Raw genomic sequence first — 25,499 nt, 5'->3', positions numbered from 1 at the left:
GTGTATACGCCGGAAAATACGTATATACGCCATGTTAACTCGACAAAGAGGTAAGCGACGTATCAAGCATCGATAATTAACTCGTGTCAGCCACGAGTCGTGGCTGTATCCTCCAAGATCTCGATTACGTAATTTCAGTAGCGGAGCCTTGTTAGCATTTTTCTTCCTCCCGATACACAATTTTTCCAACGCAATCTCAATATTATACGTACACATCGGCCATAACGTAATAACTTCTCTCTACTTTCGCGCACGTACGTAATGATTCGAATGCGATTATATTTAATGAACTGAATATTAACCGACTTTAGCGCGCGGCGCTCCGACGATTTTAATGAAACGCGCCAATGAAATGCAACGTTATATACGTAATGATTATTTAAATAGCCGTTTGTATCCAAACACATCGGGGATTACATCGGACGCATATTCGGACGCAATTTTCATACGTCATACCAATGGCTCGCGGGTGCGGCAAACTCGCACCCGAATAGGATAAATTCCCTTTAATACGGAATCGTATCTGTCTCTCGTTCGTCCGCTCTCTGTATTATCGTGTATTCAGACGCACACGAATGTACATATATATATATATATATATATATATATATATATATATAAATACATACACACACATACACGCACGCATATGGGATATTCACACGTGCGCGCGCGCGCACAGAGGTGCGTCACCTTTCATTGGCATCGGAAACACATCAGCATCACGAACCGGCGGGATACGAGGTATCGAAGATCGGACGGGTGGTTCGGATAACCGCACGCGAGATTGATCGCGTTAGCGCTATTAATAATTCCGCTTGGCAGCGACTAAAGCCCTGGCGCGCGGTCGATGAGCATGCACGTTTAGGCGCGTTATAGTCGCATTAGGATAAAATGCGATAATTGCTCGAAATGCCCAGTAATTTGAAAATTTTCGAGCTCATATTCCATCGGACGCAATAACGATTTCATGTTCGTGCATATTGTTTACGTCGATTCCGCGCTGACGGAGCTCGCGAGCTCCTATCTTGGACGGTCATTTATTTTCGCAATTATTATTACAATTCGCGTTTAATGCAATCAAAGCGAGCGTAACATTTATGTAAATTATTATCGTTTACTGCGTGTTACTGCCCGAAGCGCGAAGTCCCGATGTGCAAACAATGCACCATACACAAGGATGCCACATGAAGGAAAATTTGATGCCGATTTTGTGTTTCAAAAATTGTTATTGTATTTGTGCAAATCGATTAATCTTTTGGCTCTTACATACATTCCAATGACTCCACAAACTTCACTGCAGACTTTTGTCTCTTTTACTTGACATCGGAGGTGATTTTTTACTTGCTGACGCGTGAAAAACACTTTTGTAGATATGGTATGAAATTGACTGAAAAGACCGATAAACCGGTGACTTGGTGTTTCAGTGAATGATAGAACGAGCCTGTCCCGTCAACTTTCATTCAAAACGCATCACAGCAGAAGGCATAGCACAACCAAAGCTCGCGTGAGTAGGTCGAACAAAAGCTGCTCGGAGATTGATCGTGTTAGCATTATTAATAATTCTTGCTTAGACTGACCGACCGACGACCTGAATCTGCACGATTGGCAATCTCTCAACGGAAATTCGATTTTTTCGCCACTAAATTTTTAACAGTGATTACAACACGTTGTCGAATCACAAATTGAGTTTCCTATAAGAGAGTTCTATTTTCATATACAAGAATGATGGACTGAAAAGCTAATATAATAAAACGCTAAACATGTATAATTAAAAATTAATTCAACTTCAATTATTTTAAATTAAAAGTTGACTCGAAAACCATTTTGTCTCTCTTCAATATTTTAAAGGGAGAGCTTTTTGAATGAGTTTAGAATATATTACAGAGATAAATCCAAGAATTTTACGTTAATCAATTTTGAAAATAAAAAAAATAGAATTAGATTGGATGGATATATTGGAAGCTGAATTTGAAGTAGAATTCGTGTAACGTTCGATCGCTAGTTTCTGCAGCATCTCACGTATATTGCCCATAACTAGGAGCAATAGTTACTTTATAATAGTACATATATATATATATTAGTTATATGGTATAAACACGAGTGTATATATAAATATATATATTCGCTCGGCGGTTACCCGCGGTCCAAAAAATATCCTCGTGGATTAGAAATTGAAACTATCCTAACGATGCTCGACAAATCCCAGTTAGGTCAGGACGAAAAGGAAATGCGGCACAGCCAGCGGGCTGTAACGGGATCGCAGCTTTCGGTAGAAGGTATTAGCGTGATTACGAGACCACTGCAACTGGTCCCTCGCGAAAGTTTCGCGCGATAAGGGATTCCCGCATAGTAGTCACTCTCCTTCTTTAGCGCGACGCTTACGGGTCAAATGGCCTGCAGATGCAAAGTGTTCTCTTCCGCGTGCATGCCTTCCGGCAAACTTTAATACGTCGATTTCGACGAGCCCCGTTCTTCCCGTCTCTGCCGAAGCGATGACGTCACTGCGAAAGCATCACTTCAAACTTTCATAAAGCTCCGCACGCACTCCCTCTCGTCGAATATGCAACGCATTTTCATATATTCATGCGGATAATTGTATGTACCAGGCTTGTACCGGCGAAATGATGCATTTTGCATATTACCTCTTTTATGATCTTGGCTATATGCACAAAATTATTCAAATATTAATAAGCATTGTTAGGAGAACCAGTCATAAATAAAATTTAAACATTTTATATTTTACTCGCACATATTTAAAATATATATTCGCTGCTACATTGCATTGACATATTAAAAATATAAATCTGTCTAAAGTATTATTATCGAAGATATTATTACGGAAAATATCGCTGAAAATATACGAAATTTTGATAAAAAATAGGAGTGATAAAGAAATAGTATAAAATCGAGCAAAGCAAAGAAATTTTGACAATTCTTCTTGTTACTGTCTATGAAAATTAGAAAAAGATTATTTATAAAAAGAGAGATGCCTATATAAATTTTTTCCAAATACTCGCAATATGATAATAATAAATAAAAATTATAAATAAGAATTTATTATGAAAGATAATATATATTTGACTCGAGATATATATTTCGTCGCATTATTGAAAACTTCGCTGAATAAGACAAATTTATTTCGCTACAAAATAATATCTCATAGATACATTGAATAGACTCAAACGTAAACACTGTTTACGTTTGAGTCTGTTCAATGTATCTATGAGTTATATTGAAAGACATACGTCATTCATACAAGGTGAGCGCTGGAGGGGGGATTGAGCCACGTATTGTAAGAAAAGACCTCGAGTTTAATACATTCCATTGTCGATTTTTGACGGGCGCGGATCGACAATGAGTGAAGCTTTAAATTAGTGCTATTATAACGTGGAATAACTCATTACGGAGAGCAACATGAATGTGCCGCGAGATGTATATCGTGTTAGTGTTTTTTTACCTTTCGTAACAACTATTAATTTTTAGTTCCTAGTTTATTTTCTAGTTCTGAAGCGCACACGTAGATCGCAGTTCAGTAAAGTTTTTCTTTTAATTACTGAAATATGTGTGTGGTACTGTGTGTTATTCTGCTCTTCCCGCGAATCTCGCTTGCAAAAGCTAATTTTTGTAATCAGCGGACTAACTAATGAAGATCTAATAAAAGGAATCACGGCAGAGTGGCATCTATACCTCGCTTTTACCCTGTGTTTTATTGTGCACCGCTGTGGATTAAAGAAGAGAGAGGCAAGTTCTATATTCAATATACTGTAAGTAATTTATAATATGCTATGTTTCTAACGATATCTCGTATATTTCGGCTTCAATATCACTTGAATAAATTATTATTTCTGTCAGATAACGCATTCTATGAATTCGCGCTCTTATTAACGTATCGCGTTTATATTGCGATCGCAATGAACAATAGTCTAGTTATAATCGAATGCAATTCTCTTCCCGATCGATCTATCCATCACTAATGGTAATTAATACACATCAAACGATAATAATGCAAAACAAAAATCGACCTCCGTTCATACATCGCGATCGTGTATGGGGTGTGCAATTTTATACTCGTAAATTTCGTATCGTCTATCATCGGCGGTAAGCTGATACAAATGAGAGAAGAAGAGGGTTCGACGATATCCTAGTATCATCTGTTCTAAACGTTTGGCCGTGTTTCCATTATGGTAATGAACGTACAACGCTATCGTGAATTATTACCTTTCAAATCGCGTCGATAAATACGGCCAAAACGCGCGTAAAACGTTCGACACTTTACGCGTTTCGGACACGCTCGCGAATCCGAGATTCGATAATTTGCAAATGCGTTATCAAATTCGATCACGTGAATATTTAAATTTTGCGCGGTGAAATCATACGAGATTATACGTGAACATATTGGATCTGTGACGATCAATCAGAAATCACTGGCGTGAAAAAAAAATTATTTATAATTTACACGCTTAAATTGAATGTTACTCTATCTTCAAATGATGAAATGAATAGTATGAACATATTTTTATTCTCGTATTAATATTAGTTATACAAATTTTAGATTTTTAAATTTCTTATTTTATCGAAAAAAATATCTATATAAGTAACACAATTTTAACATACGTCTATTCTGTCCTTTTTTAGTAGTATAGCTTTTAAGTAGCGACTCTGTTGCTCGATCTGTCATCAGACTAAATTGTCTTGATGGCAACTTTATATTTTCTTAACACTAGAATAATCACATCCGTCAAAATGACAGATTTCAGATTTTTTATTTTAAACTACAGAAATTGTTCAGTTTTTTTTATCAGAACGTATCTTAACTTTACCGAAATGACAAAATAATTGTTCATATGTCAATTCATTTTAATTTCGAAATTCTAATTTCGTGAAATCTGTACGTATCTAAATATACCAAAACCTGTTAAAATGACGGACTTAATAATTTCATTATAATTTATTTGGAAACTTGATAGCACGCGATCGTTAGTATGAACAAAATAAAATATGACAGAGAAAAATTATTTTTGTAAAATACAGTGTAAAATTTTTTAAAGAAATACTATAAATATATGTATAATATTTATAAATAAATTAAAACAATATCATGTCGTGCATCTTGTTTATGGTAAACATTGATTAGCATAATATTTTGATAATAATTCAAGATAAAATTATATTTTCGTTGTCAATTCGTTAAAATTCATGCGATAAGCGTTTATTGCGTTAGTAAAAAGTACATTTATTCTTAGATGTATTATTAAGTTTTCAAGCAATATCAAGTTTTCAAATAAATTATAGTGAAATTATCAAGTTATCATTTCGATAGATTTTGATATATTTAGATATATATTATATATACAACTTTGAAATTATATATAGAATAGTCGGCGGAAAACGGAATTGGTATGTGTGTAATTATTTTGTTTTCGACAAAGTGCAAAATAATTTTGATGATTTAATTTGAATTTTATTTTGAAACACGTTTTATTTTATAACGGTTTCTCTAGAGTATATATATATATAACGTAATTAAAAATATTGTCATTCCAAATATATTTCTATCTTTTTATTTTCCATGTGATAGAATTGGATAATTATAAAAATAATTTCAAAAAATGGTAAAAATAATATAATATATAAATATTTTGAATAATTTTATTTTAACAAGAAAAAAATAAATTTAAAATATAAATATTTTTTGTAACTGAAAATCATCAAAAAAATTAAAAGTAATGACAAATAAAATATTTTTTTTCAAATACCTGTCAAATTGACGGATGTGATAAAACTAAGTATACATTTTCTCTCAATAAAGATTGTTCCAATGTTAAGTTTAAAATCGCCAAGCATAGAACGTGGACAGGACGTCTGACGGGAAAAATTTTATTTCTAGGGTGAATCGAAAGTTTCTCTCCCACGATTCGTCCGTCGAAATTTCCAAAACAGAATCTCAAACCATTTCCTTCTTGTATTGAGTACGAATGAATCGCGCGTCAATCCACCGTATTTTTACAGGATTTACAAATATCTCGCGGCTTTTTTTAGTACAGAAGTCGAAGTGGGGTGTGTATGGAAACGCGCGATTTGTATACAGCTTCGATTCGCATATATTCGTTGTTTATTTGCCGGACGGATTTTCGTTTCCTATCGACGTCAATTCGTCAGCTATCGCCGAGCGCTTTACAATATAGATAGATAATCCACGTTGCGTTCCACTACTCTGCCACTTGTGTATTAATAAAGACGAATTAAAAATTTCTTCTTTTTGCGACGTCGCGCGAACGCACGTCGGCCACTTGCATTATAGAAGTATCTCTCTATCCGCCTCTTTCTCGTCGAGAGCATTTATCCCGCGAAATCCAGTTGCATTGAATTTTATTCGCGATAAAGAGAAAGCTTCTGTCTGCTTAGCGCCGATAATCATTCATAACTTCTTTTTAAGCAGACATCGAGACATGAATTTCGCGTACGACATCTCTCGATGCTCCCTTTCTCGAGCACGTATCTTTGAGATTCCCGCGTGTCTTCCATCGCATGACGTACAAATTTATCGGCACTTATATGCCAGATATCCACGAGGCTTTCGATTGCGATTCGTGTCACCTGGCGTGCGGTCGCGCACAAAGTGCTTACGATTTCTAACGCGAACGCGAGCGCAAACTCTTGTCTCTCGAACGCGATGTGCAACATAAATCCTGCTTCCGTCTCCAGTTTATCACGGACCGGGTATCCGCGAACGAAGGGTTACGATGATCTATATCTTCGGTCCCGTATTCTCGCCGCGCATTTATCGCATAAATGTGCCTGTCCGATTTCACGTCTCGTGTTGACACTGGAGGCCGATCTTCGTGCTGAGCAAACAACGCTCGATATCGGGAGATCGCTAAACGTGCGGGAAGAGAATACGAGCTCTCTTACCATCTTCCTCTCTGTCCTAGATGGAATTTGAGCCCGCCTACTCGCGTTTGTACCGCGTAAATAATGATAGTTACTGTTACTATCTCAATATTATTTCTCGATATTATCCCGGTATAAATTAATGGTAAAACTGTGGTGAAGCAATAACGATGCGCTCTGTACGATTGGGAGATACTGATATAATACACGTTTATTGGTGTATTAACTGACTAAAACGTTGGACCGACGCAATCAAATTTCATTAAATTTTGTTTGTAGACTGCGCTGCATGTAATCAACAACATGAACATTCGAACTGCATCATGTAATGTTGACTGCGAGCGATCCGGCTTTTTCGGCAATAAATCCTACTGTCGATACGTAATGGCGCGCGCGCGCGCAATACTGTCATATAAAATGCTATTAACAATTTACAGCAAACGCGCAAATTAAACGCATCGATCGTGGCTGCCGAAAACCTCCACACAAGTTAATACTTAATTCCTAGCAAAAACGGCAAATTTCTCGCGTAAACTGTAAATTACATCGATTTTATCCCGCAAATAAATGCCTTTAAATATAATGCCATGGTTTTAACAGGCCAAAATTTACATACCGCTTCGCAAAAGCCTAGATTTTATCCATTTTATTCCTCATATTCGAAACCTTCGTCAATTTTGCTATACTTGAGAATAATTTAAAATGCGATCGATTGATTTTTTATTAATATCGTGCCAACTTCAATTTTAATTTAAATAAAGAAGCAAGATGTAAACTTAAAACCATTTTTAAAAACATATAATTTTTTTTAATAATTAATAAAACGGTATTCTAAGAAAAAAAAGTTTTAAAATTCCACGAGTCTCAAGATCTTAGGTGAACACTTTCCAGATAACTTACATGATATTTCGTTGGATGCAAGAACAGAAAATGTAACAAAATATCTTACGTATAAATGCCATTTCCGTTTATTTATTCCAATGGAATAACCGCGAGAAATTAACACAAGTATTAACACAAATTTTTTTCGCGTTCCTTGGCTTACGTACATCTTATCGCGCGTATAACTCTCTTCCCTCTTTTTTTTTCTCATCCAAACTTTCGAACGGCTTATCTAGCTACTTCAGCATCCACCGCTTTATAAACTTGATGAACAATGCGAGAGACCAGGCTATCCGAGCTTTACGAGTGTTGTTTAAGGGTCCTTTCCATTCCTCCGAGCTTTCTCCTCTTCCTCCTCCTCTTTTCCGTCGTTCTTTTCTCCGTCCAATACTCGCTCGTATGTCCTCAATACGTATGTATGTATACAGCCGAAACGTGCCGAGCACAATTTCATTCCGACAATCAGTGTCGCTTATACTCGTTGCGAATGCCGTTGGAAGTTCGACGTCTCTCTTCCCGTCGAGATATCTCTCTAGGCATGTTGCGCACCCTCGGTTTCTCTCGCTGATCGTCGCGTTCACATGCCAACCGTTTTCTACAACTCGAAAACCGCGTTCTAACGTGCAACGTAATTTCCTACGTGCCTAGCGCGCCCCTGCTGTCGGAAACGCGCCGAGCGTCGACAATAGGGGTGTTTTGACGCCGCTCGTTACAATCTCCCTCGGCTGTCGAGATGTGTCGTTATCTCGTGAATCGTCATTTATTCGTAATCAGGGAGTGAAAACATGGGAAATATATCAAAGATACAAAAGATCCTTTTAGGAAAAAAATGCGTATGTGAAAGAAAAAAATATCTTCTTTTAAAACGCGTAAATTTTTTATATATAATCGTCCCCATCAATTACTCTAAAATAAAATTCGCATAAAACTTTGGTCCTTCGGGGTGTGCAAAGGGACGCGTGATAATACAATTTTCATATTCTTCAGCGCCCATGTCTCTAGAAACTTGGAGTATAGAATATTTTGAAATTCAAACGGAGCTCGTGTCTTTAAAACTTTGCACGTAATAAATCCTCAAATTCGCGTAACCCCGAGTTTCAAGGACACGCGCGGCTGTGCTAAAAGTTTCAGACGCAGGAACCCATAAAAGAAATTGGAGATTTATTAATCGTTCTTGTGCCGCTGCTGTATTCTTAGCTACTACGAACGGATCTCTCGTCGTATCCCGTGTCTAATCGGTGGATCTTGCGAAAATAAAACGCGTACGAAGCTCGTCGCCTTAATTCAATCGCGGTGAAGGAAACGGAACTCACGGGATATCGCGCGGAAAACGATCGACACTTGTCGTATATTCGTGTCGTACATTCACTCTACATGTGCGTTAATAACGTCGAAATAATCCTGCCATGGGTTGCTTCTCGCGACGAATGGGCCATTCGGCGCGTTACGATCTTTCGCGAGCCCCGTCCAAGAAATTTCGCGATGTGATAAACATCAGCTTTTGAATCACGAGTTGCATCCCACGTTATTTCAAGTATAAAATAAAATTTCAAAGGGAGAAAAAATTTCAGAGCGCGCGTGCGTAAGAATTTTCGGTCTTTTTCGTGGAAATCGAAAGAGGAACGACACGTTCGGATGAAACGTACAAAGCTTTTGGCCGATTAGAACTAAAATCGGTAGTTATTTTCGTAAATGGGTAATCGAGTGGGGACGCGCGCGGATTAAAAGCGCAGAGTGGCGCGCAATGACCTACCCCGTTCGGATTCGTCCGCATCGACGGTCGTTCTGAATTTGGTTTCAAGTGGGATTTGCTCTCTCGGTGGAGATCGCGTGTTATACCGAATTATTTGACCGTTCCGCATATAAATTAAACCGATAATGCAGCGCGTTTCTCGTGTTAGTTAGAAATCGAGAGACTGGATACGCGATTACGTTAAATGCAATATCCGATTTTGTACAAATCTTTTTATTTCCAATTTCGCCAAAACCGAAAATACCGCGATTGCGCTTTAATAAGATCAAATTCATAATCTTTCATTGACGTATATCTTCGACGCTTCACTCGAGCATCGTTAGATCTCACCCCAATGCGATCTATTTAACAATCCTCAGAGAATCCTCGATGTATGATATATTCCATGTATAATTTATTTCATCCAAGAGGATGCATGAAATCTTATCATTCCTTTCATGTGCCGCAAAATTTCTCTCTTCTTTCGTGCTTCGAACTCTTAATGCATCATTGACGCGTGTAACGCATTAGTAGCGTCGATAGTTACAGAAGCGTAGAGCGATCCGCGTAAATAAATACGTCCCGATCCATCTACGTTTCCCAGCGCGCCGCGACGGCCGGCTACGGTGATCAGTTATACAGGTGATCAGTAGCGAATTTTCCTCGTGAGTAACTTTCTACCGATAAATTATACCGATCGCGGTACCGTGGACGCGCGATAATTCAGGGCCGCTGCTCTCGCGCAAACGTGAAAGCAAAGGCGTGGCACGCCGGAAGTGAGACGGACGATTTTCACGCGCGCGAAGCAGCCGTAACCACCCCTAGGTGCTTCTGCCTCACGGGGATGGCGAGGGAGCCGCGAGAAATACGCGCTGGACGACCGAAGAGAAAAGAAATAGAAAAAATAGAGTGCAGTTTGCCGCGAGACTTTCGGATGGGATAAAAAGATGAGGCGAAGAAATGAAATAGATTGAAGAAAAGTAATCAAATAGAATCGAGTAGAATAATCGTTACGTTGGATAAACGAGTTAATATCATTATCTGAACCGGTGATGATTATTATAAATTTTGAAAAGATGATCCATTGTTAATTGATACCGTGAAAAGGAGAAAATTATTAACTTCATTACTTGAAATTAAATTATGATATCACAGGTTTGGGCGCTTCTTAGCAATGAGCGAAGAAGATTAGAACGGGAACGGCAAAAGAAAGGTAGAAGCGTTTCGAGACCAAATTCCGAGCTGCGAAACGAATGTATGGAGCTGGCTCGGTAATTAAGAAGTAAGGTGGGCAGGTCGACCCGACAGATAAAACTCGCGCAAACGTGCTCAAGCCGGCTACATCCCCCGTTTACCCGCCCCCGCTTACCCGGCGGGTCTCTCTGGGTGAGTTCTAAGCGAGATACTATGAGGTCGTGTCTCTCTCGAGTTATAGCCGGCTGCTATCTCGTTCCCTCTCACCTTCAGCTTCTGTTTTCTCCTCGTCCGTTTTTCGGTAGTTTCTTTAGGGTTCTGCCAACGTCTTTCCCTTCCCCCGTCTCCCTCGTCGTAGCTTCTCGTCTTAATCCGCGATGATATCGCTGACGCTGATCCGCGAACGTGTCTCGAATCGCCCGGGCTCGAAGCAGGATTATGCGTCCGGGAATATCTGCGAACGTTGGAGAAGCGAGAGGGAGAAGGATAAACTAGCTTGTCTTCGAGACGAGCGACACCGTCATGATTTCTAGATATAGATGCAACCATGAATCTAGATTATACTCGCGATTACGACTATATTAGGACGTTTGATGGTGATCGGATTTTGTGTGTGGTAAACAGCGAATATTTATTATTGTTATATATGATTTGCAAACAATACCGCTTCATAATCCGTCCCGATAATCTCATTGGGAATCGAATGTATCATCATGGATATCAGATTTTAAGTATATGATGAAGAAAGTCTATAGATCCCGTAGAGTCCCAATCGAAATTGAAATAAAATCAAACTTTTGCAACAAGTCGATAAAGTTTCTCGTGGTTAACACTTGTGCAAATAGACACCGAATAGACGGCAGAGTGTGTTCAGAAAAATTGCACTTCCAATTATAACCGCGCGCGAGTTTCAGAAGTCTAACATTTTCTATTTACTCACAACTTACGAGGAGAGATAAGAACAAAAAGGAAAGAGAACAATCTAGCGTAATATAATATGTTCCTCGCGTTTAAAAAATAGAAGGGAAAGCAAGAGTCAGTCGGACCTCAGTATTTTTTCGCATTCCGTTTATTTATCATTTCCCACCATGCGGCAAAAGGATACATTTGCATGGGAGATTCTTCCCGACGTTTCCCCGCGAAAGGCGACACGTACGACAAATCCAGTATCCCATTTCACGCCAGAAAAAAGATTAAAGTATTTACCTTGGGATATAAATGATGAATAAAAAAAGAGATCGTCGCGCGCTTGGCCGAATTCCCGGGCAACAAATACATACGCATATTTTATTCGTCTTCTTTTTTTGCCAAAGACGGCTCATACGAGCTCTTAATAATCTTTTTCCTTCGATTCTATTGTTCATAAAGTTTTGCCTCGAGCTAGAACAGATACCATTATCTGCAAGAAGCTTCACATGAATATTTTCAATGTTGACATATTTTAGCAAGAAAATCGATAGATGAGCTCGCATATGAAAGGAAGATTTTTGCAATGTGTACGATGTTAATATGATGCAGTATGTTTAAAAATTTTTGATAAAAGGAAAGAAAGAGAGAAATTACGTTTTTTAATAAAATATATTATTAATTTGTTTTAATAATATTTAAATTTTCTAACAAACCAAAAGATTTTAATTCTGAAATCGCATGAGATTATAAGACAAATTAAAAAGCTTTTTCCTTTCTCTCTTTATCTACGAAAATTTTTCCTAAAATTTATTCGGAGTGTTTTAACATATTCATCAGCTCTTGTGCAAATGTATAATCGCGCAAACGAAGGCTGCATAATTAAAGTATTATTTATAAACATATTTATCTTTTTTTTGTCATTTTTTATAACTGTGCATACAGCTGTGCGTCATTTCTCTGCCGCAATATATTGTATTAAAATATGCAAAATATATGAGACTGAGCGCACATTCTGGGTAATAAATAAATAAATACGCGCGCGTCGCAATACGGGCTCTCCGTATTTGTTACGCGATTCCCTCTTCTCGTTGGCAAACTGAAAAAAAAGATTCATGCAAGTGAGAGGATTCGCAAATGGAAATTGGCTGCATGACGAAGGCAGAAAGGAATATTTACTGCGCGAGGGTGGCGGAGTCGTAACTTATGCAGCGGAGCTAGAAGAAACATAAATAGACGGGCGTTGGATCGAAACGCTCGACGAAACGAGAATGATTCCGCACCGGTGCGAAAAATCGCGGAAAAAAGGTGAGAGAAAGCGCGTTGAAGGCCCCGGTCGGAAATAAAATTGCTTGAAACATTTATGGCAATGAACAGATACATGTGTGTGTCTACAAAATGACGAAATAAAATTCATCAACGGTAAAAATCGATGCTGACTCATTCTCGTTGGCGCAATTTGCGCGTTGCGGATTCCGAGGAGGAAAATTATTGAAACAGCTTATTTTCTTTAGTTTTTAACGCATGCCACATGCTTTCACGATTTCGCGTTGATTGTGTTTCGTTTGCGCCATCATCGAAAGTTTTCTCGCATCATGCATGTTTCTCGTTTCACGTTTCCGTTTTCGCAATCACAAAGCTAAAATTCCGAAAACCTCGAAACCCTTTTAATTTTACCGCATTCAGCCTTTGCTCTTACTCGCGGTGAAAGCGGAAAAAGACCGACGGTCGTGTACGAAGCAAACTAAGCGAGCCGAAGGGTGAAAATACGTGCAAATGGAAATTGGTTGCAAAGGAATATTTACTGCCGGTAGCAGGGTTGGATAAGAGACCGTAACTTATGCCACGGAATGAGAAGGAACATAAAGAGGAATGCACTGACTCCAAAAGTCACGCAGGGGTTGCGCGGATGTGGGAAGAGAGGTTCCACATGAGAAAGAAAGAGAGGAAGAGAAAGAGAGAGAAAATGCACCGGTACCGCGTCGGCATACGTGTTAAGAGGGATGAAGTATCTGAAAGGCACATCATACATCGGACACATTGATCGATGGACCTGTGGGCTCCGAGGCTCGCGATAGAAGTTAAAGGAACGAAGATAAATTAATACTATGGAATTTCGGAGAGTTGGAAACAAACTCTCCCGTGCTCCTGGACCAGTACATATTATATTTCTGATTTCTCGCGTCCCGTGTTCATATTCCTCTCCACGCTTTTAATTGATCTCTTTCGCGGGATATAAATCTCATCTTTTCGATACATCGAGAATGAATTCCGTCGGCAATGAGCGTATTTTGTATTTTTATAAAGTATTTGTTAACAGAATTCTTTTCTTCATTAAAAATCGATGAAGTATACCCGAGTTTGCATCACATAAAATAAATATTTTAATCCAAAGAGTCGCTAATTGGCGTCCAGATTTTTTTTCGCGTCCAAAAGAAGTGTAAAGTCCAAGAATATAGTTTAAAATATATTGAATATGTGTAATATGTTGTATACAAAAAATAATAAAAAAAATAAAAAATAATAAAAAGAATAAAAAATTAATTATGGCAAAAGAGTGTCAGAATGAAATTACAATTACTTGGTTTTTCGCCGTTCTACAATAACAATAGCAATCGAGTTGCTTTATCGAAACCCAAGCTACCCTTACGGTCGCATTTCCGCCGCTAATTTATAGAATACTTGGCATAATTAGAAGATGGTCGCTGAGAAACATTTCTCAAAGACTTTAACGCGAAAGACCATCTAGTCCTTCGACCATAATGTCCTGGATCTTTCTCTCTTCCTCTCTTCGTTTATTGGGGGAACTTTTGCTTCCATTAGTCTATAATTAACTGAGTCAAGCAGTCGAAGTCTACGTCTTCTCGTATTCCTCGGGAATCGACAAATCGTGTCTTCCATCCGGTGACTGCGCGAAAGACGTTAAGGAGAAGAAAAAGAAGAGAAAAAAAAGATAGAAAAGCAGGAGAGTCTGGGGTTAGTGATGCGGGGTGGAATCTGAAGGGGAATCTTTCGTCGAATTCGTTAATTCCGTTGCCTGGTCGTCCTTTGTGGCAGACTTCGGAATTAAATTTCCGGTCTTACGGAATCCGAGGAATCCTTCGTCGGACGTCGGTTCGTCCGGTAATTCGATCAGCAATCATCCTGAGGTCGGTCGACGACAACGTCTTCCTTAGTCCGTGACAACCCGCTATCACATATATCTCCATGTGTGTATACACTGACAAATAGATAAATAAATGAAAGCGATGCGAGAAAGATATTGGTGGAACATATCCTGTAGCTACAGCAACGACATATCTCTGCGAGGTAAACTGAATATATATATATATAAATACTGAATATACATACGTATATAGACAGACTGGTGATAGATGTAATTACTTATTATTGATGTTAACGGACTGACCACGATTGCGTCAGCTTTCATTTGCACCACGGGTGGCATGAGAAGGACGATGGATAATCATTAATTAATGGGCAGTCAGCTTTAATAAAATGCATCATAAATGCACGACGCTAATCGTGTGGGGCGATTGAACTCATTGATCGAAACAATTTCTCGTATTGGTATCTGATATTGCAATCGTGCCAAGTGTCGACAAAGAGAGAGAAAGAGAGAAAGAGGGGTGGGAGGGAGGGAGAGAGAGAGAGAAATATTGTTTATTAATAGAAGGCATATTAATAATTCGCATATATACGCATTCGTGCGATGATAACGTCAGAAATAGCTTAATGTGTCGAGTTTCATGCATACACTTGCGCCCCGGGTCTGCGCAGTGAACGAGCTTTGCCCAGTCGCACGTGAGACGGGCAGCTAGACGCACGTCCGCCGTTCCCAATCCTCCGTTCGTGCATGAACAGCGAGACAAGTATGTAGCTCTACCGTCCATTTGCATTTCAATGCTTTCGTCGGTCCGAGCTCCGATGCTCCGTTTCCCTTTCTCGTCGGTTGTAAGCGTCGAGCTGAATCGCTCATTTATGAGACAGTTCTCTCCGACTTCATCCCCGTAATATTTCCTTAAAACTTGGTATGCACATGCGGAAGAAGTTAGCGGCTATTAAGATGTTAGAGCGACTACCGGAATGTCAAATAAATTACAGTCTCCCAGTCTAGATAAAAGTGATATTGATAAAATTATTGAGAGCGAAAACGTGTTGGTATTCGTACAAAATTAAAAGTGTGTGATTTTAAATTAACGCATCTCATTAAAATGACGTATCCAGGCTGTTCGTCGAATTAGACTCGCCGCGGATAAATCTATAAAAAAGGAGAGGCAAATAATATTTGATATATTTCAGAGGGATAAAAATATATATGAAATTATTATCGTTATTCAACGACAGATGCGGTGTTAACGGTGCAACATACATGCGAAACTTGCAGCGAACTAATCGATTTCAATCCGAACTTCGGTCGCAAATTCCGACCACCTGTTTATGGGCGAGTGGCGATTACCAAATGAAATTACGTACACCTGCACGCACGTAGTCCGATGTATGCATTAATGTATGCACAGCTATCGTACCTACTACCTATTTCTAGCCGTCCAAACTTGCTCGCGGATCTCTAGACCGATGCCAGCCTGGTACCGAGGAAGACATCGATTTTCTGCCGAGCGATTCGATGTTCATAGCCGACCCTCCACATAAAGATTATTGGTGTAAACACAGTGAAGCAATGTGTGCGTACATGTGTAAATTTCAGATAGACGAGAAGAACATTGTACTCCAATTCGCACACAATCGCGCGAGTTTCTTTACACGATAGATAAGTTTATCCGCGTATAATTATATTTATATTGGCTGACTCTGCAGTGGATTTATCAAAAATTAGAGTCACATAGATTTATAATTGATTTTCTCGACGTACAACGTCACGCGTCAAAATTGGAACCGATTTTTTCCATTGATATCAGTCAAGACGATACTTTTCAATTTTAATACGAGCTTTAAATCCGTGTCGTTTGCCGCGAATACGGTTCGTTCCGCCTCATCTGTCCGAGATTGAAATGATTTAACGACGTCTCGTAATTTAATTTTATAGATGATTAAGTCATTTGTCGCCAGTTGATTAGATATTAGAATCTCGTGAAAAAGCCTCGTGTGTTCCATCATCGGAAAATTGGAACTATTGGGATTCGACAGACGATAGTAAGGACAAAAGATTCACCTGTTCGAGTAATAAAGAAAAGGAAGCATGGCCAGAAGTTCTCGTCGAGTCTTGTAGCTCCTCGGAGACATTTCTCACGGGACGGGCGAGCGGACGATTAGATTTGGACCTGCAGTTTCCTAGATTTCTCACCGATTCTGAGGGATGAGAGAAGCAAGACGAGAAGGGCATTATGCCCCTGAGGTAGATCACTTCCGTCCTTGGATCCTACCTAGGAGCTTAGATCAATTTCGACGTGTTGCAACGAGAAAGCATAGACCGAAAAGAATGGTTTCTTTTTTTCCCTTTTCCCGCGACATTACGCGAGGTCATGCTAGAGGAGATGAAAGCGTATGAAGAGATGAAAGAGCATGAAGAAGATTATGACAGTAAGAGGGACGGATGCAAACGAGAGTCTTATTAGACGTTGATACGGATTACGAGAATGAGCTGTCGAGAATGGATTAATGAGAATGAAATGAAATCTGTTTATTTTCAATATAAGAAAAAAAGAGAAAGAGCGAAAGTGGATATCTTCTTTCTTGCCAATTATTGCTTGAATTATAGTGAATATTTGCTTTGCAACAAAATAGACGAATAAGTAGCAATTTTATAAAATTTAATAGGCAGTGGCGTGGTAGTTTGCGTTCGATTAACCAAGCTTCGAAATTCAAAAGAAAGCACTCGCGCCTCGTTGCAGTTTCGGTGTACTCTTAGTGCAAATGAGAGTTGGATGGAGTTCGCGGAATTCTAAACTAGAGTCACGTCCGCGAGCTCGTCGCCTCGACTCGCAAACGCATTCATAAAATACAGACGTGACATTTATGATAAATTATGCGAGCTATTTCAAACATTTTGTGCAATCACATTAGCGCTTCGATGGAACTATTTTTAACAATGTCGCACGCAAAAGTTTTCCCTCTTCTCACTTTTAAAGTTTGTGTTGTAACGTAACTTTGCCTCGCTCAACTACTTGACGATCGCGTGTTGTAAGGCTTAACAATTTATTATTCATCAGTCGTAAATTATTTACGAATGCTGTGTATTCTTCGTAAAGTTAGAGTTTTGTCACTATTTTTTATGCAGTATTATGGTTCAGTATTATTGTCACTCTCAAATGCAGAGTTTACAGTTAATAACTCGTGTTGTGTGTCTTGGTAAAACATTTTGGCGCATCTTCATTTCTATTATATTTCGATAACTAAGCGTCTAATTAAAATTTTAATAGCAGGAACAATGAATACGTATATTATTTTAGCTATCATTGTATTGCCATTTAGTGCAGTTTGAATACAACATTTGATAGCGAGGAATTGCAGGAAATTAATACAATGAATTGCAATCTATTCGCGAGATCATCGACATGCATGACAATTTTTATACAAAAATACTTTTATTTCAACAAATTCGCACGTGATTTTTATAGATTATATTTGGTTTTCTTTACATTCGTCTGGCAGGTTCGTTAAATGTAGCTATTTAACAATTTACAGTTGACATTTCCCTGCCGGACAACGAAACCGCTCGCGCCGTCGTACTTGAAAGTTCTGTTGTGTCGCGAAAAAAACGTTGCATTTATTTCCAGCGACCAAATATTCTGCGGCGATTCCGAGCGAATAATCTACGGCGCGGCGCGATTTACGGACTTTCGTGACCGAGTTCTCCTCCCTAAACAGATCGATACTCGCGAATGGCGGCGACGTGAATTATTTTATTATCGGCCCTCTTTGTGAGGGCATTTTTCTATCGAGAAAATATACATTAATACCGGGAAACGCGCGCGCGTAATGTTCCAACATTTTGAAATAATAAAATACTAGATGCATTATTGGGACTTTGAAAAAGAGGCGAAAAAAGCGAACGAACGGCAAGATTTCTACTTTTTAAGTCCTCCATTTTCCACTCTTACTGCCAGTCTATCCCTTCTCGACACAGTTTTCATCCGAATATCCAGAGCTTTGCTCCCGCAGTCTCGTTCTCTCCACTTTTTTTCCTTCTAACGACTGAATAGTCTGGCCGTGACAAGTATATCGACCGCGTTCCCGCCATCTTTCTCTTATCCTACGCGCTCCGCTCTCCCGAAAGAAATGCCGTTAATGCGCGTTGTAATCCCTGGAATGGCGTCGAAACTGATGCACCAAGTTTTTCATAGTTACGATCTTAGTACGAGGGAGTAGGATACGCATATCTCGAGCTTACGTCTTTCCAGTCATAAAAAGTTAATATTGAAGCTTTGAAAGTTCTCGCAGCGTTAAACTGGGAAAATTTTCGAATCTCAAGTTTAATTTTCCCCTACAAAAGATCCATAAACAAATCTCAAATCAATGTAATTGATCGATCTCAATGTAGTCGATCGACTAAAGTCGATTACACCGTCGAGTGCCGATTATCCATTCCACCTTCTAGTTGCAATCTCCCCTCGATCGCGCTCGAAGAGAAGAAAAGTCGGCGATCTCTTTTGATTAAGTCTCGATATAACCAGATTGCCAAATCGATGAAAGTCCGAGGACTCTCGCGCCGGAAATTCTTTTTTTTTTCCCCTTTCCTTTCCTTTCGTGCTATAACATTTCCCACCTTTTCTCTCGCCTTCTTCGACACCATCGTCCACCCTTGCCTTTGTGTTCGGTTACTTCCGCCAGCCTTACGTCTACACCCTCCCCTTCCCTCTGGTCACGCGATCGTTCTTACGGAAGGATTTTTCAGACTGTAAATTGCGAAAGTTCTAACACGACTTCCACAGTATCGCGCCTTTAAGCTCAGCCATTGTTTCTTCTTGTTTCAGATCCTGAGACGGCTTCTAAGGATTCGAGATTAAGCGGACTCTGAGAGTAAGTGTCAGTTAATAAATATCAGTTAATAATACATCGATTTTTGTTTAAGAATCTAATTGTTAAATCATATTCAGTATATTACTTTTTAGATATAAATTTGATTTTATCTTGTAATATATGGAATAGCGAACAATGTACTAAACTGGGTGTGCTAATAAATCCCCCGACAATTATTCGCTCCGATTCACTTGAAAACTGTACGTGAAAAGAGTGTGTTCCGAGCGCTCTCGAAATTTTTCACCGCGATCTGTTGACTTTTGTCCGGAATTCGGTTTAGAGATCATTTCAGCTACACAATCGAAGCGATATCGAGGGATTCGGCTAATCTGAAATTCGAAAAATTCACGCGCGAAAAAAACCGCGATTGTTTCGTTCGTTTAACGAATGCGTGCCTCTCGTTCGCGTGTTCCGCGAGTACTTGACGAGTATTTGAAATTTATCGAGGTAACAACAGGCAGCGCGATGGCACAGAGCATCATCTCCTTGAAAAGTTCTCCGTTCTTGTAAAGCGCTCGAAACAATTCCGACGTCGGCGGCGTCGCTTTTGTATCGGGAATGCCAGGACAGCGAAAGTTTTTGCATTCTCTTGTCGCCAGGCGCGATTTATCCCACGCTCGAAATATGCGACAATATTTATGCGCAATGTCTATGGTATCTACATTTCGATTATAAAAATTTCAGCTTGCGTATAAAGTATAAAATAATATTAGACAGAGAAATATTTCCGTAATGCAAAATCTTGATTTAGTAAATTATATTAAAATATTAAAATTAAGTAATATTGATTTATGTTAATTAATATTAACAACATTTACTTCAAAATATGATCACTTTCGTTAATAGTTATAATTATTTTTATGCGTATATACACTTTCTAAATATATAAAATGTCAGACTATTTTTATCTATCAAGAAATTGAAGTTTTTTTCGAAAGAAAAAAAAAACGCTTACGTGAGCTTCAATATAAGGCTGGTACTTTTATGTATGGCTGGTACTTCAATGTAAGGCTGGTACTTTATGTAATCAACTTCGTCCAAGAACGTGCAGAATTATTGCTTCAGGCGCCAACCTTAATGGTTTTAGCGAACGGCGCTAATGAATATTTTTGCAAGATCGGACCGTGAATTTTTTGGCCTAATAATTTCTTTGATCGCAAGTCACAGTAATTATGCCCGTCCGTGTACTTTATACGTATATGCATATTAATTCAAAACGAACGTTTCGTCATGTCAAAGATTATATTATACGTAATTAAATCCGCTGTCAAAAAGACGTAACGTTAAGTTGAAAACGAGTATCGTTCAATTGAGGTACCGACCGTATGCTTGATAAACGAAGCGTAAACGCGAAATTAAAGTGCGCACGGCCGTGAAAAAATTGTACAGCGTTCTATTTGCGAAAACGACTCGCACACTTGGATGATGACGTTATCGCAGCCACCTAAATGGGGAACCTTCAGGGAAAGATTCGCTAAATTACGTCCGCCAACGTCGACGACGGCCCCCGCCGAGGATGAATAAATTAAGAAATGGAGCTATACACTTGGCTCCTTCGACGGGCAAAGTCTCGCGCGTGCTTAATTAAATTTAGCACCGCACTTTGCGCGAACTCGCCTTCGGTTCCCCTTCCTTCGATATTCAAACACGACGGCCAAGAGCCGCAGAAAATAATATACACTCGGAGAAGAAATTATTATGCAAATGTTTGTTTACTTCTCGCGTTATACGTACAACTGCGCGCAGGAGATGTATTTGAATTAAAATTCAAAAATTGTATCTCTCTCTCTCTCTGCTCATCTCTCTTTTCTACTCGTCGACGAGCACGAATCCCTCGGATGTAAAACAGTCGGTCAATACCTCGTCCTTTCGGCGCTTGATTCTCGATCGGTGCAATTGCAGTATCGAAAGACGACGTTTGAATATGATCTTAGCTTACATTTTCTGACCGCACGTTGTTTTCCCAAAAGTTACATGTGATGAGAATAATATGACGGTATACGCTCGCTCGAAATGCCGATTATTTTTATCGTCGTGCGAAAGAGGAGAATAATATGTTTTTACGGTCTACGAGTTTACTCTCAAAGTTGGAATGAAACGTGATTTAATTCTGCCCTTTAATCACAGTTGATAGGGAGGGGGAGGGTTTCCATAAAACTGAGCGTCATCCCGAAACAAAACATAGTTTTCCCTCCTTTACCAATCCGTTAGTTTTAAAAGACAAACCTCAAGTCTTCCTATCCGCGGTGGTCTAAGCAAACTGAATTCTGTAATGAGTTTTCTTTCTACCCAAATTAGCGTAAATCGAAATGAAGTTATCAACGACATGGCAAAGTTATTGAAACCTATCCATGAAATGGCTTGAATAATTAGCTAAAGATAATTTGAAAAATATATTTTTAATGTTACATTATTTATCGAATATTATGTTGCATACAAAGCGCTAGACTCAATCTCATGTTAAATTAATACTTTACGTAAGATTTATATTTTGCCTCCCTCTCTAGACACGTAATATGTTTCAATTTTCAATAAAATTTATCGACCTTATTATTGAATTAAACGCAATTGAAAATTGAAAAGTTAAATCTTGATGTTTTGACTGTATTTTCGTTCCGCCGAAATCCGCAATTAATACAAAATTTCTAGTTTCATCCGCACGCAGCGCTCCACGTGCAGCTTCCCCGCGAGTCATCCCCGCGTCCTATCGTGATTCCGTCTTCTTCCCGTGGAAGCACAGCGCGTCCTCGAGGAAGGAAAAATATTAAGCAAAGAGCGCTCCGCGAAAAAACAATCCTGTAGGATGATGCCTTCGTAGAACGAGCTGAAAAAGTCACGAAAGAAAAGCCGAGAAAACAGAAAAGAGCCAAAGGCGGGACGAGGAAGGACGTTTGCCCCGGGGTGCCCTCGGTAAATCTTTACACTCCTGGATGCCGCCCTTCCGCCCGATCAATATTGCGTTGGTGGGGCCGAGGCAGGACGGTTCGCCGCGAGGGGCGGTAGGGGATCGCGGAGCCGTGGAGGGGGAACGAGGGGAACGCCGTTGCGGTGGTGGCGACGGTGGCGGCGGGTAAAAGGAGTAAACGCGAAAGACAGCAGGGGGTTGCTGACGGCACGAGGGTGGAAGGGCGCGACGGCGGTGGGGGTTGTTTAGGTGGGGACGATGGTGGAGAAGCTAACGCGCTGTCATGGCGCCGCGCAGCATCGCCAGGCAAGCGGCACCTCGGTGTACTCCCTCGCGGCGCGTTACGCGTTCTTCAGGATACCGCGATCGGCAGCGACGAGCGACCTAGTGAAATTCGCGCGCGTCGGCACCGCGTTCCATCCACGCGCCACGAGCCGCTCGTCGCGTCGCGTCGCGTCGCGTCGCCCGCTCGAGCGTCCGAGCGTCGCGGGCGCCCCGTGCTCCACTTTTCGCGCTTTCTTCGTGGCTCCGAACGCTCCGAACGTCCGAATTCTGGCGGTCGCCGAGTAGCCCTCGCGGAGATACGGTTCGGGCGAGATCGCGAAACCGCCCGCCGCGAGGCGATAGGAGAAACTTGCCGCGGTGTCGAATCGCGACAGGACGTCTCCCTCGTTTGTCAAGTGCTAGGATAGATGTACGCCGTGTCGGTTGTGTGTGACGCGAGTCGAACGGCAGTGAGACGCGAGTGACGGAGCAAGGATCCATCGGCGATCGCCGATGCGGAGGAGTGCACACACGCTTGGCTGGCTCGCCCGCGCCGCCATCGATCGCGAAGGTCGAGGCTGAAGGTCGCGAGTCTCGGGGAGATTCGTCACCTCCGGAGATTAATCCACGAAATCCATTCATCGAAAGTCAGTGATCTAACGTTTGTTATCCCGACGTTGTCGAAGCGCGCGCTTTCCCCCTCGAAACGGGATCACGGATGTCGCGAGAGCCTCGTCAACGCGCTCCGCTGCTCTAACGTGTCCGGAGTGAATCGATGACGGACGAAAGGAGGAGAATCGCGATAATCGTCAACGGCTCTCGTCGATGCACAATGTCGCGGCGCGAGCAGACACGTGACTGAGGCGGCGAGGAATCCTTGTGCGGCGAGGGCCTTTGAGGGTCCTACCCGGGGAATCGACATCGGCGAAGATAGGCGGGGGTGATCGTCGCGGGAGGATCGAGCTGGCAGCGGCTGGGTTTCGTTGCGACGCGATGCTAGGAATAACAATGTCCTAGCGAAGGCAGGACCTCGTCTCTAGGCCGATCCCCCTCATCCTGATCCACTTCTCTTCCAAAGAACCTACACACGCAGACATACACCCCGTCGGTCCCGATCATCAACGTACACCCGTTTACACCGTCATCGCGTCCCACTGTTACACGCGCGTTCGCGTTGCTACAGATACAGATTTCGCCGCACACATGTAATTGGCCGCGCGCGCATATACACGTACATACGTATAGAGATTCGCGTACACGCGAGAAGAGGATAAAAGAAAGGGAGACGTACACAAGTAGATACAGACACACGTATACGCGCGCGCGCTTTTGACGCCCCTGCTCCTTCTCTGCCTCTCGTTCTTCATCGTCGATCCCGCGGCGAGACCCATCCGCGCGCACCCGCACCCAGGTACGACACGAACACGCGGACAGACACCGGAAGCGACACGTACAGGGACGCGCGAGTTTCCCGAAATCAGCCAAGTCCAAAGTCCTTAATCCTGTGGGGTGATTCTGGCCCCGCCCATACGCGAAGGAACCACACCCCAGCGAGAGAGCGAGAGAGGTAGAGGCGAATTCAGGGTCCGGATTTAGCAGGCTCCTCGGTAAGCTCCCGGCATCAGCAGTCGGTTCTCTTTTTCCGCGCGTCTTCTCCCGTCTCTTCTTTTTTTCCGCTCTTGACGACGCGACTCCAAGGAGTAACCTTGGTCGCGGCACGATGGGCAGAAAGGGTGGCCGAGAGGCGAGGGGGGGTGAGTGGGTATCGGCCTCCTCGACCTCGACTCGTGCACCCCTCGCACCTCCCCCTCGTGCTCCTCGCGACCCTTCGCTTCGCCGACGCTATCTGACCAGACAGTGCACATGGCCTCGTTCCATGCTGGATGCAGGTTGCAACGCGGTCGGGTCGTGCAGGTTAGGTCCGTTTGCGACACGAAGGGTGGCCGAAAAGGGCAGCCAAAGTGAGAAAGGGAGAGGAAATTGATGTACGCGCTTGGCCGATGAGGCCCGTGCGATCCAACAATTCTTGCGAGTAATTAGCACTAATTACGCGTACAAGTCGCCTAACTACACACGCCGAGCCTCGCGATAATGATCTCTGTGAAGCCTCGAGATTCGCGTTTCCTTTGATGGTGGAATGTTTGGGTGAGGTTGCGAGGATAATTACTTACGCTATTCATCGAAATAATGAAAAGCCAAAGATTAGAAATATTAGATAAAGATATAATTAAAATATGTATGATTATTATCACTTAATGTGTTATTTAATGAAGATATTTTTGTTTATTTTGGGAAGCTTACATATATATTCATGGAAAAAAATAATACAACGATTTCATCGTTGAATAATATTAATTATCTCAATGTTTCCGAAATCCGCGCGCTTGTATTTTATTTCACGAACGAAAAGTCTCGCGCAATTAACTTCGCGAAATTAACAGTAATACGAATTCGAACATATATATATATATATATATATATATATATATATATGATACATATGCAAACTTTTGCTAATTAGCGGAGGTGATTTTAGATTGATTTGTATTTTGACAATGTTGCGATCCAGTCATAATTTTTGACAGGGTTGCAACCGGTTTCGACAGCGATAAAAATTGTTCGCGATGAATAAACATTTCAGTTGATTTGTCAAAACATTTTGTAAATATCGAATGTGTGTGTAATCCATGAAAAATGGATTTTTATGATGGAAGAATTATAAACACACATTGAAGCAAAAAT

General features: G+C 40.8%; 1 protein-coding gene across 10 annotated transcripts in view; it reads left to right on the top strand.

The window, feature by feature from the left end:
• LOC105257937 (protein turtle) overlaps positions 1-25,499 on the top strand; it is a 211,172-nt gene that overhangs the window by 105,166 nt on the left and 80,507 nt on the right. For 5 of the 10 annotated variants that reach the window (XM_011268892.3, XM_011268888.3, XM_011268896.3 and 2 more), the window contains exons 1-2: positions 15,331-15,480; positions 19,543-19,588. The gene's annotated coding sequence lies outside the window, so the exon portion shown is untranslated. Of the gene's footprint in view, positions 1-15,328; positions 15,481-19,542; positions 19,589-22,802; positions 24,365-25,499 lie in introns of those variants that run through there. The other 5 variants (XM_011268890.3, XM_011268895.3, XM_025410626.1 and 2 more) reach the window with 4 other exon arrangements.

This window comes from Camponotus floridanus, unplaced genomic scaffold (assembly GCF_003227725.1).
Source record: "Camponotus floridanus strain SB8 unplaced genomic scaffold, Cflo_v7.5 scaffold33, whole genome shotgun sequence".
NCBI lineage: Eukaryota > Metazoa > Arthropoda > Insecta > Hymenoptera > Formicidae > Camponotus > Camponotus floridanus.
The sequence above is the reverse complement of the archived record's forward strand: the minus strand, read 5'-3'. Positions and strand labels throughout refer to the sequence as shown.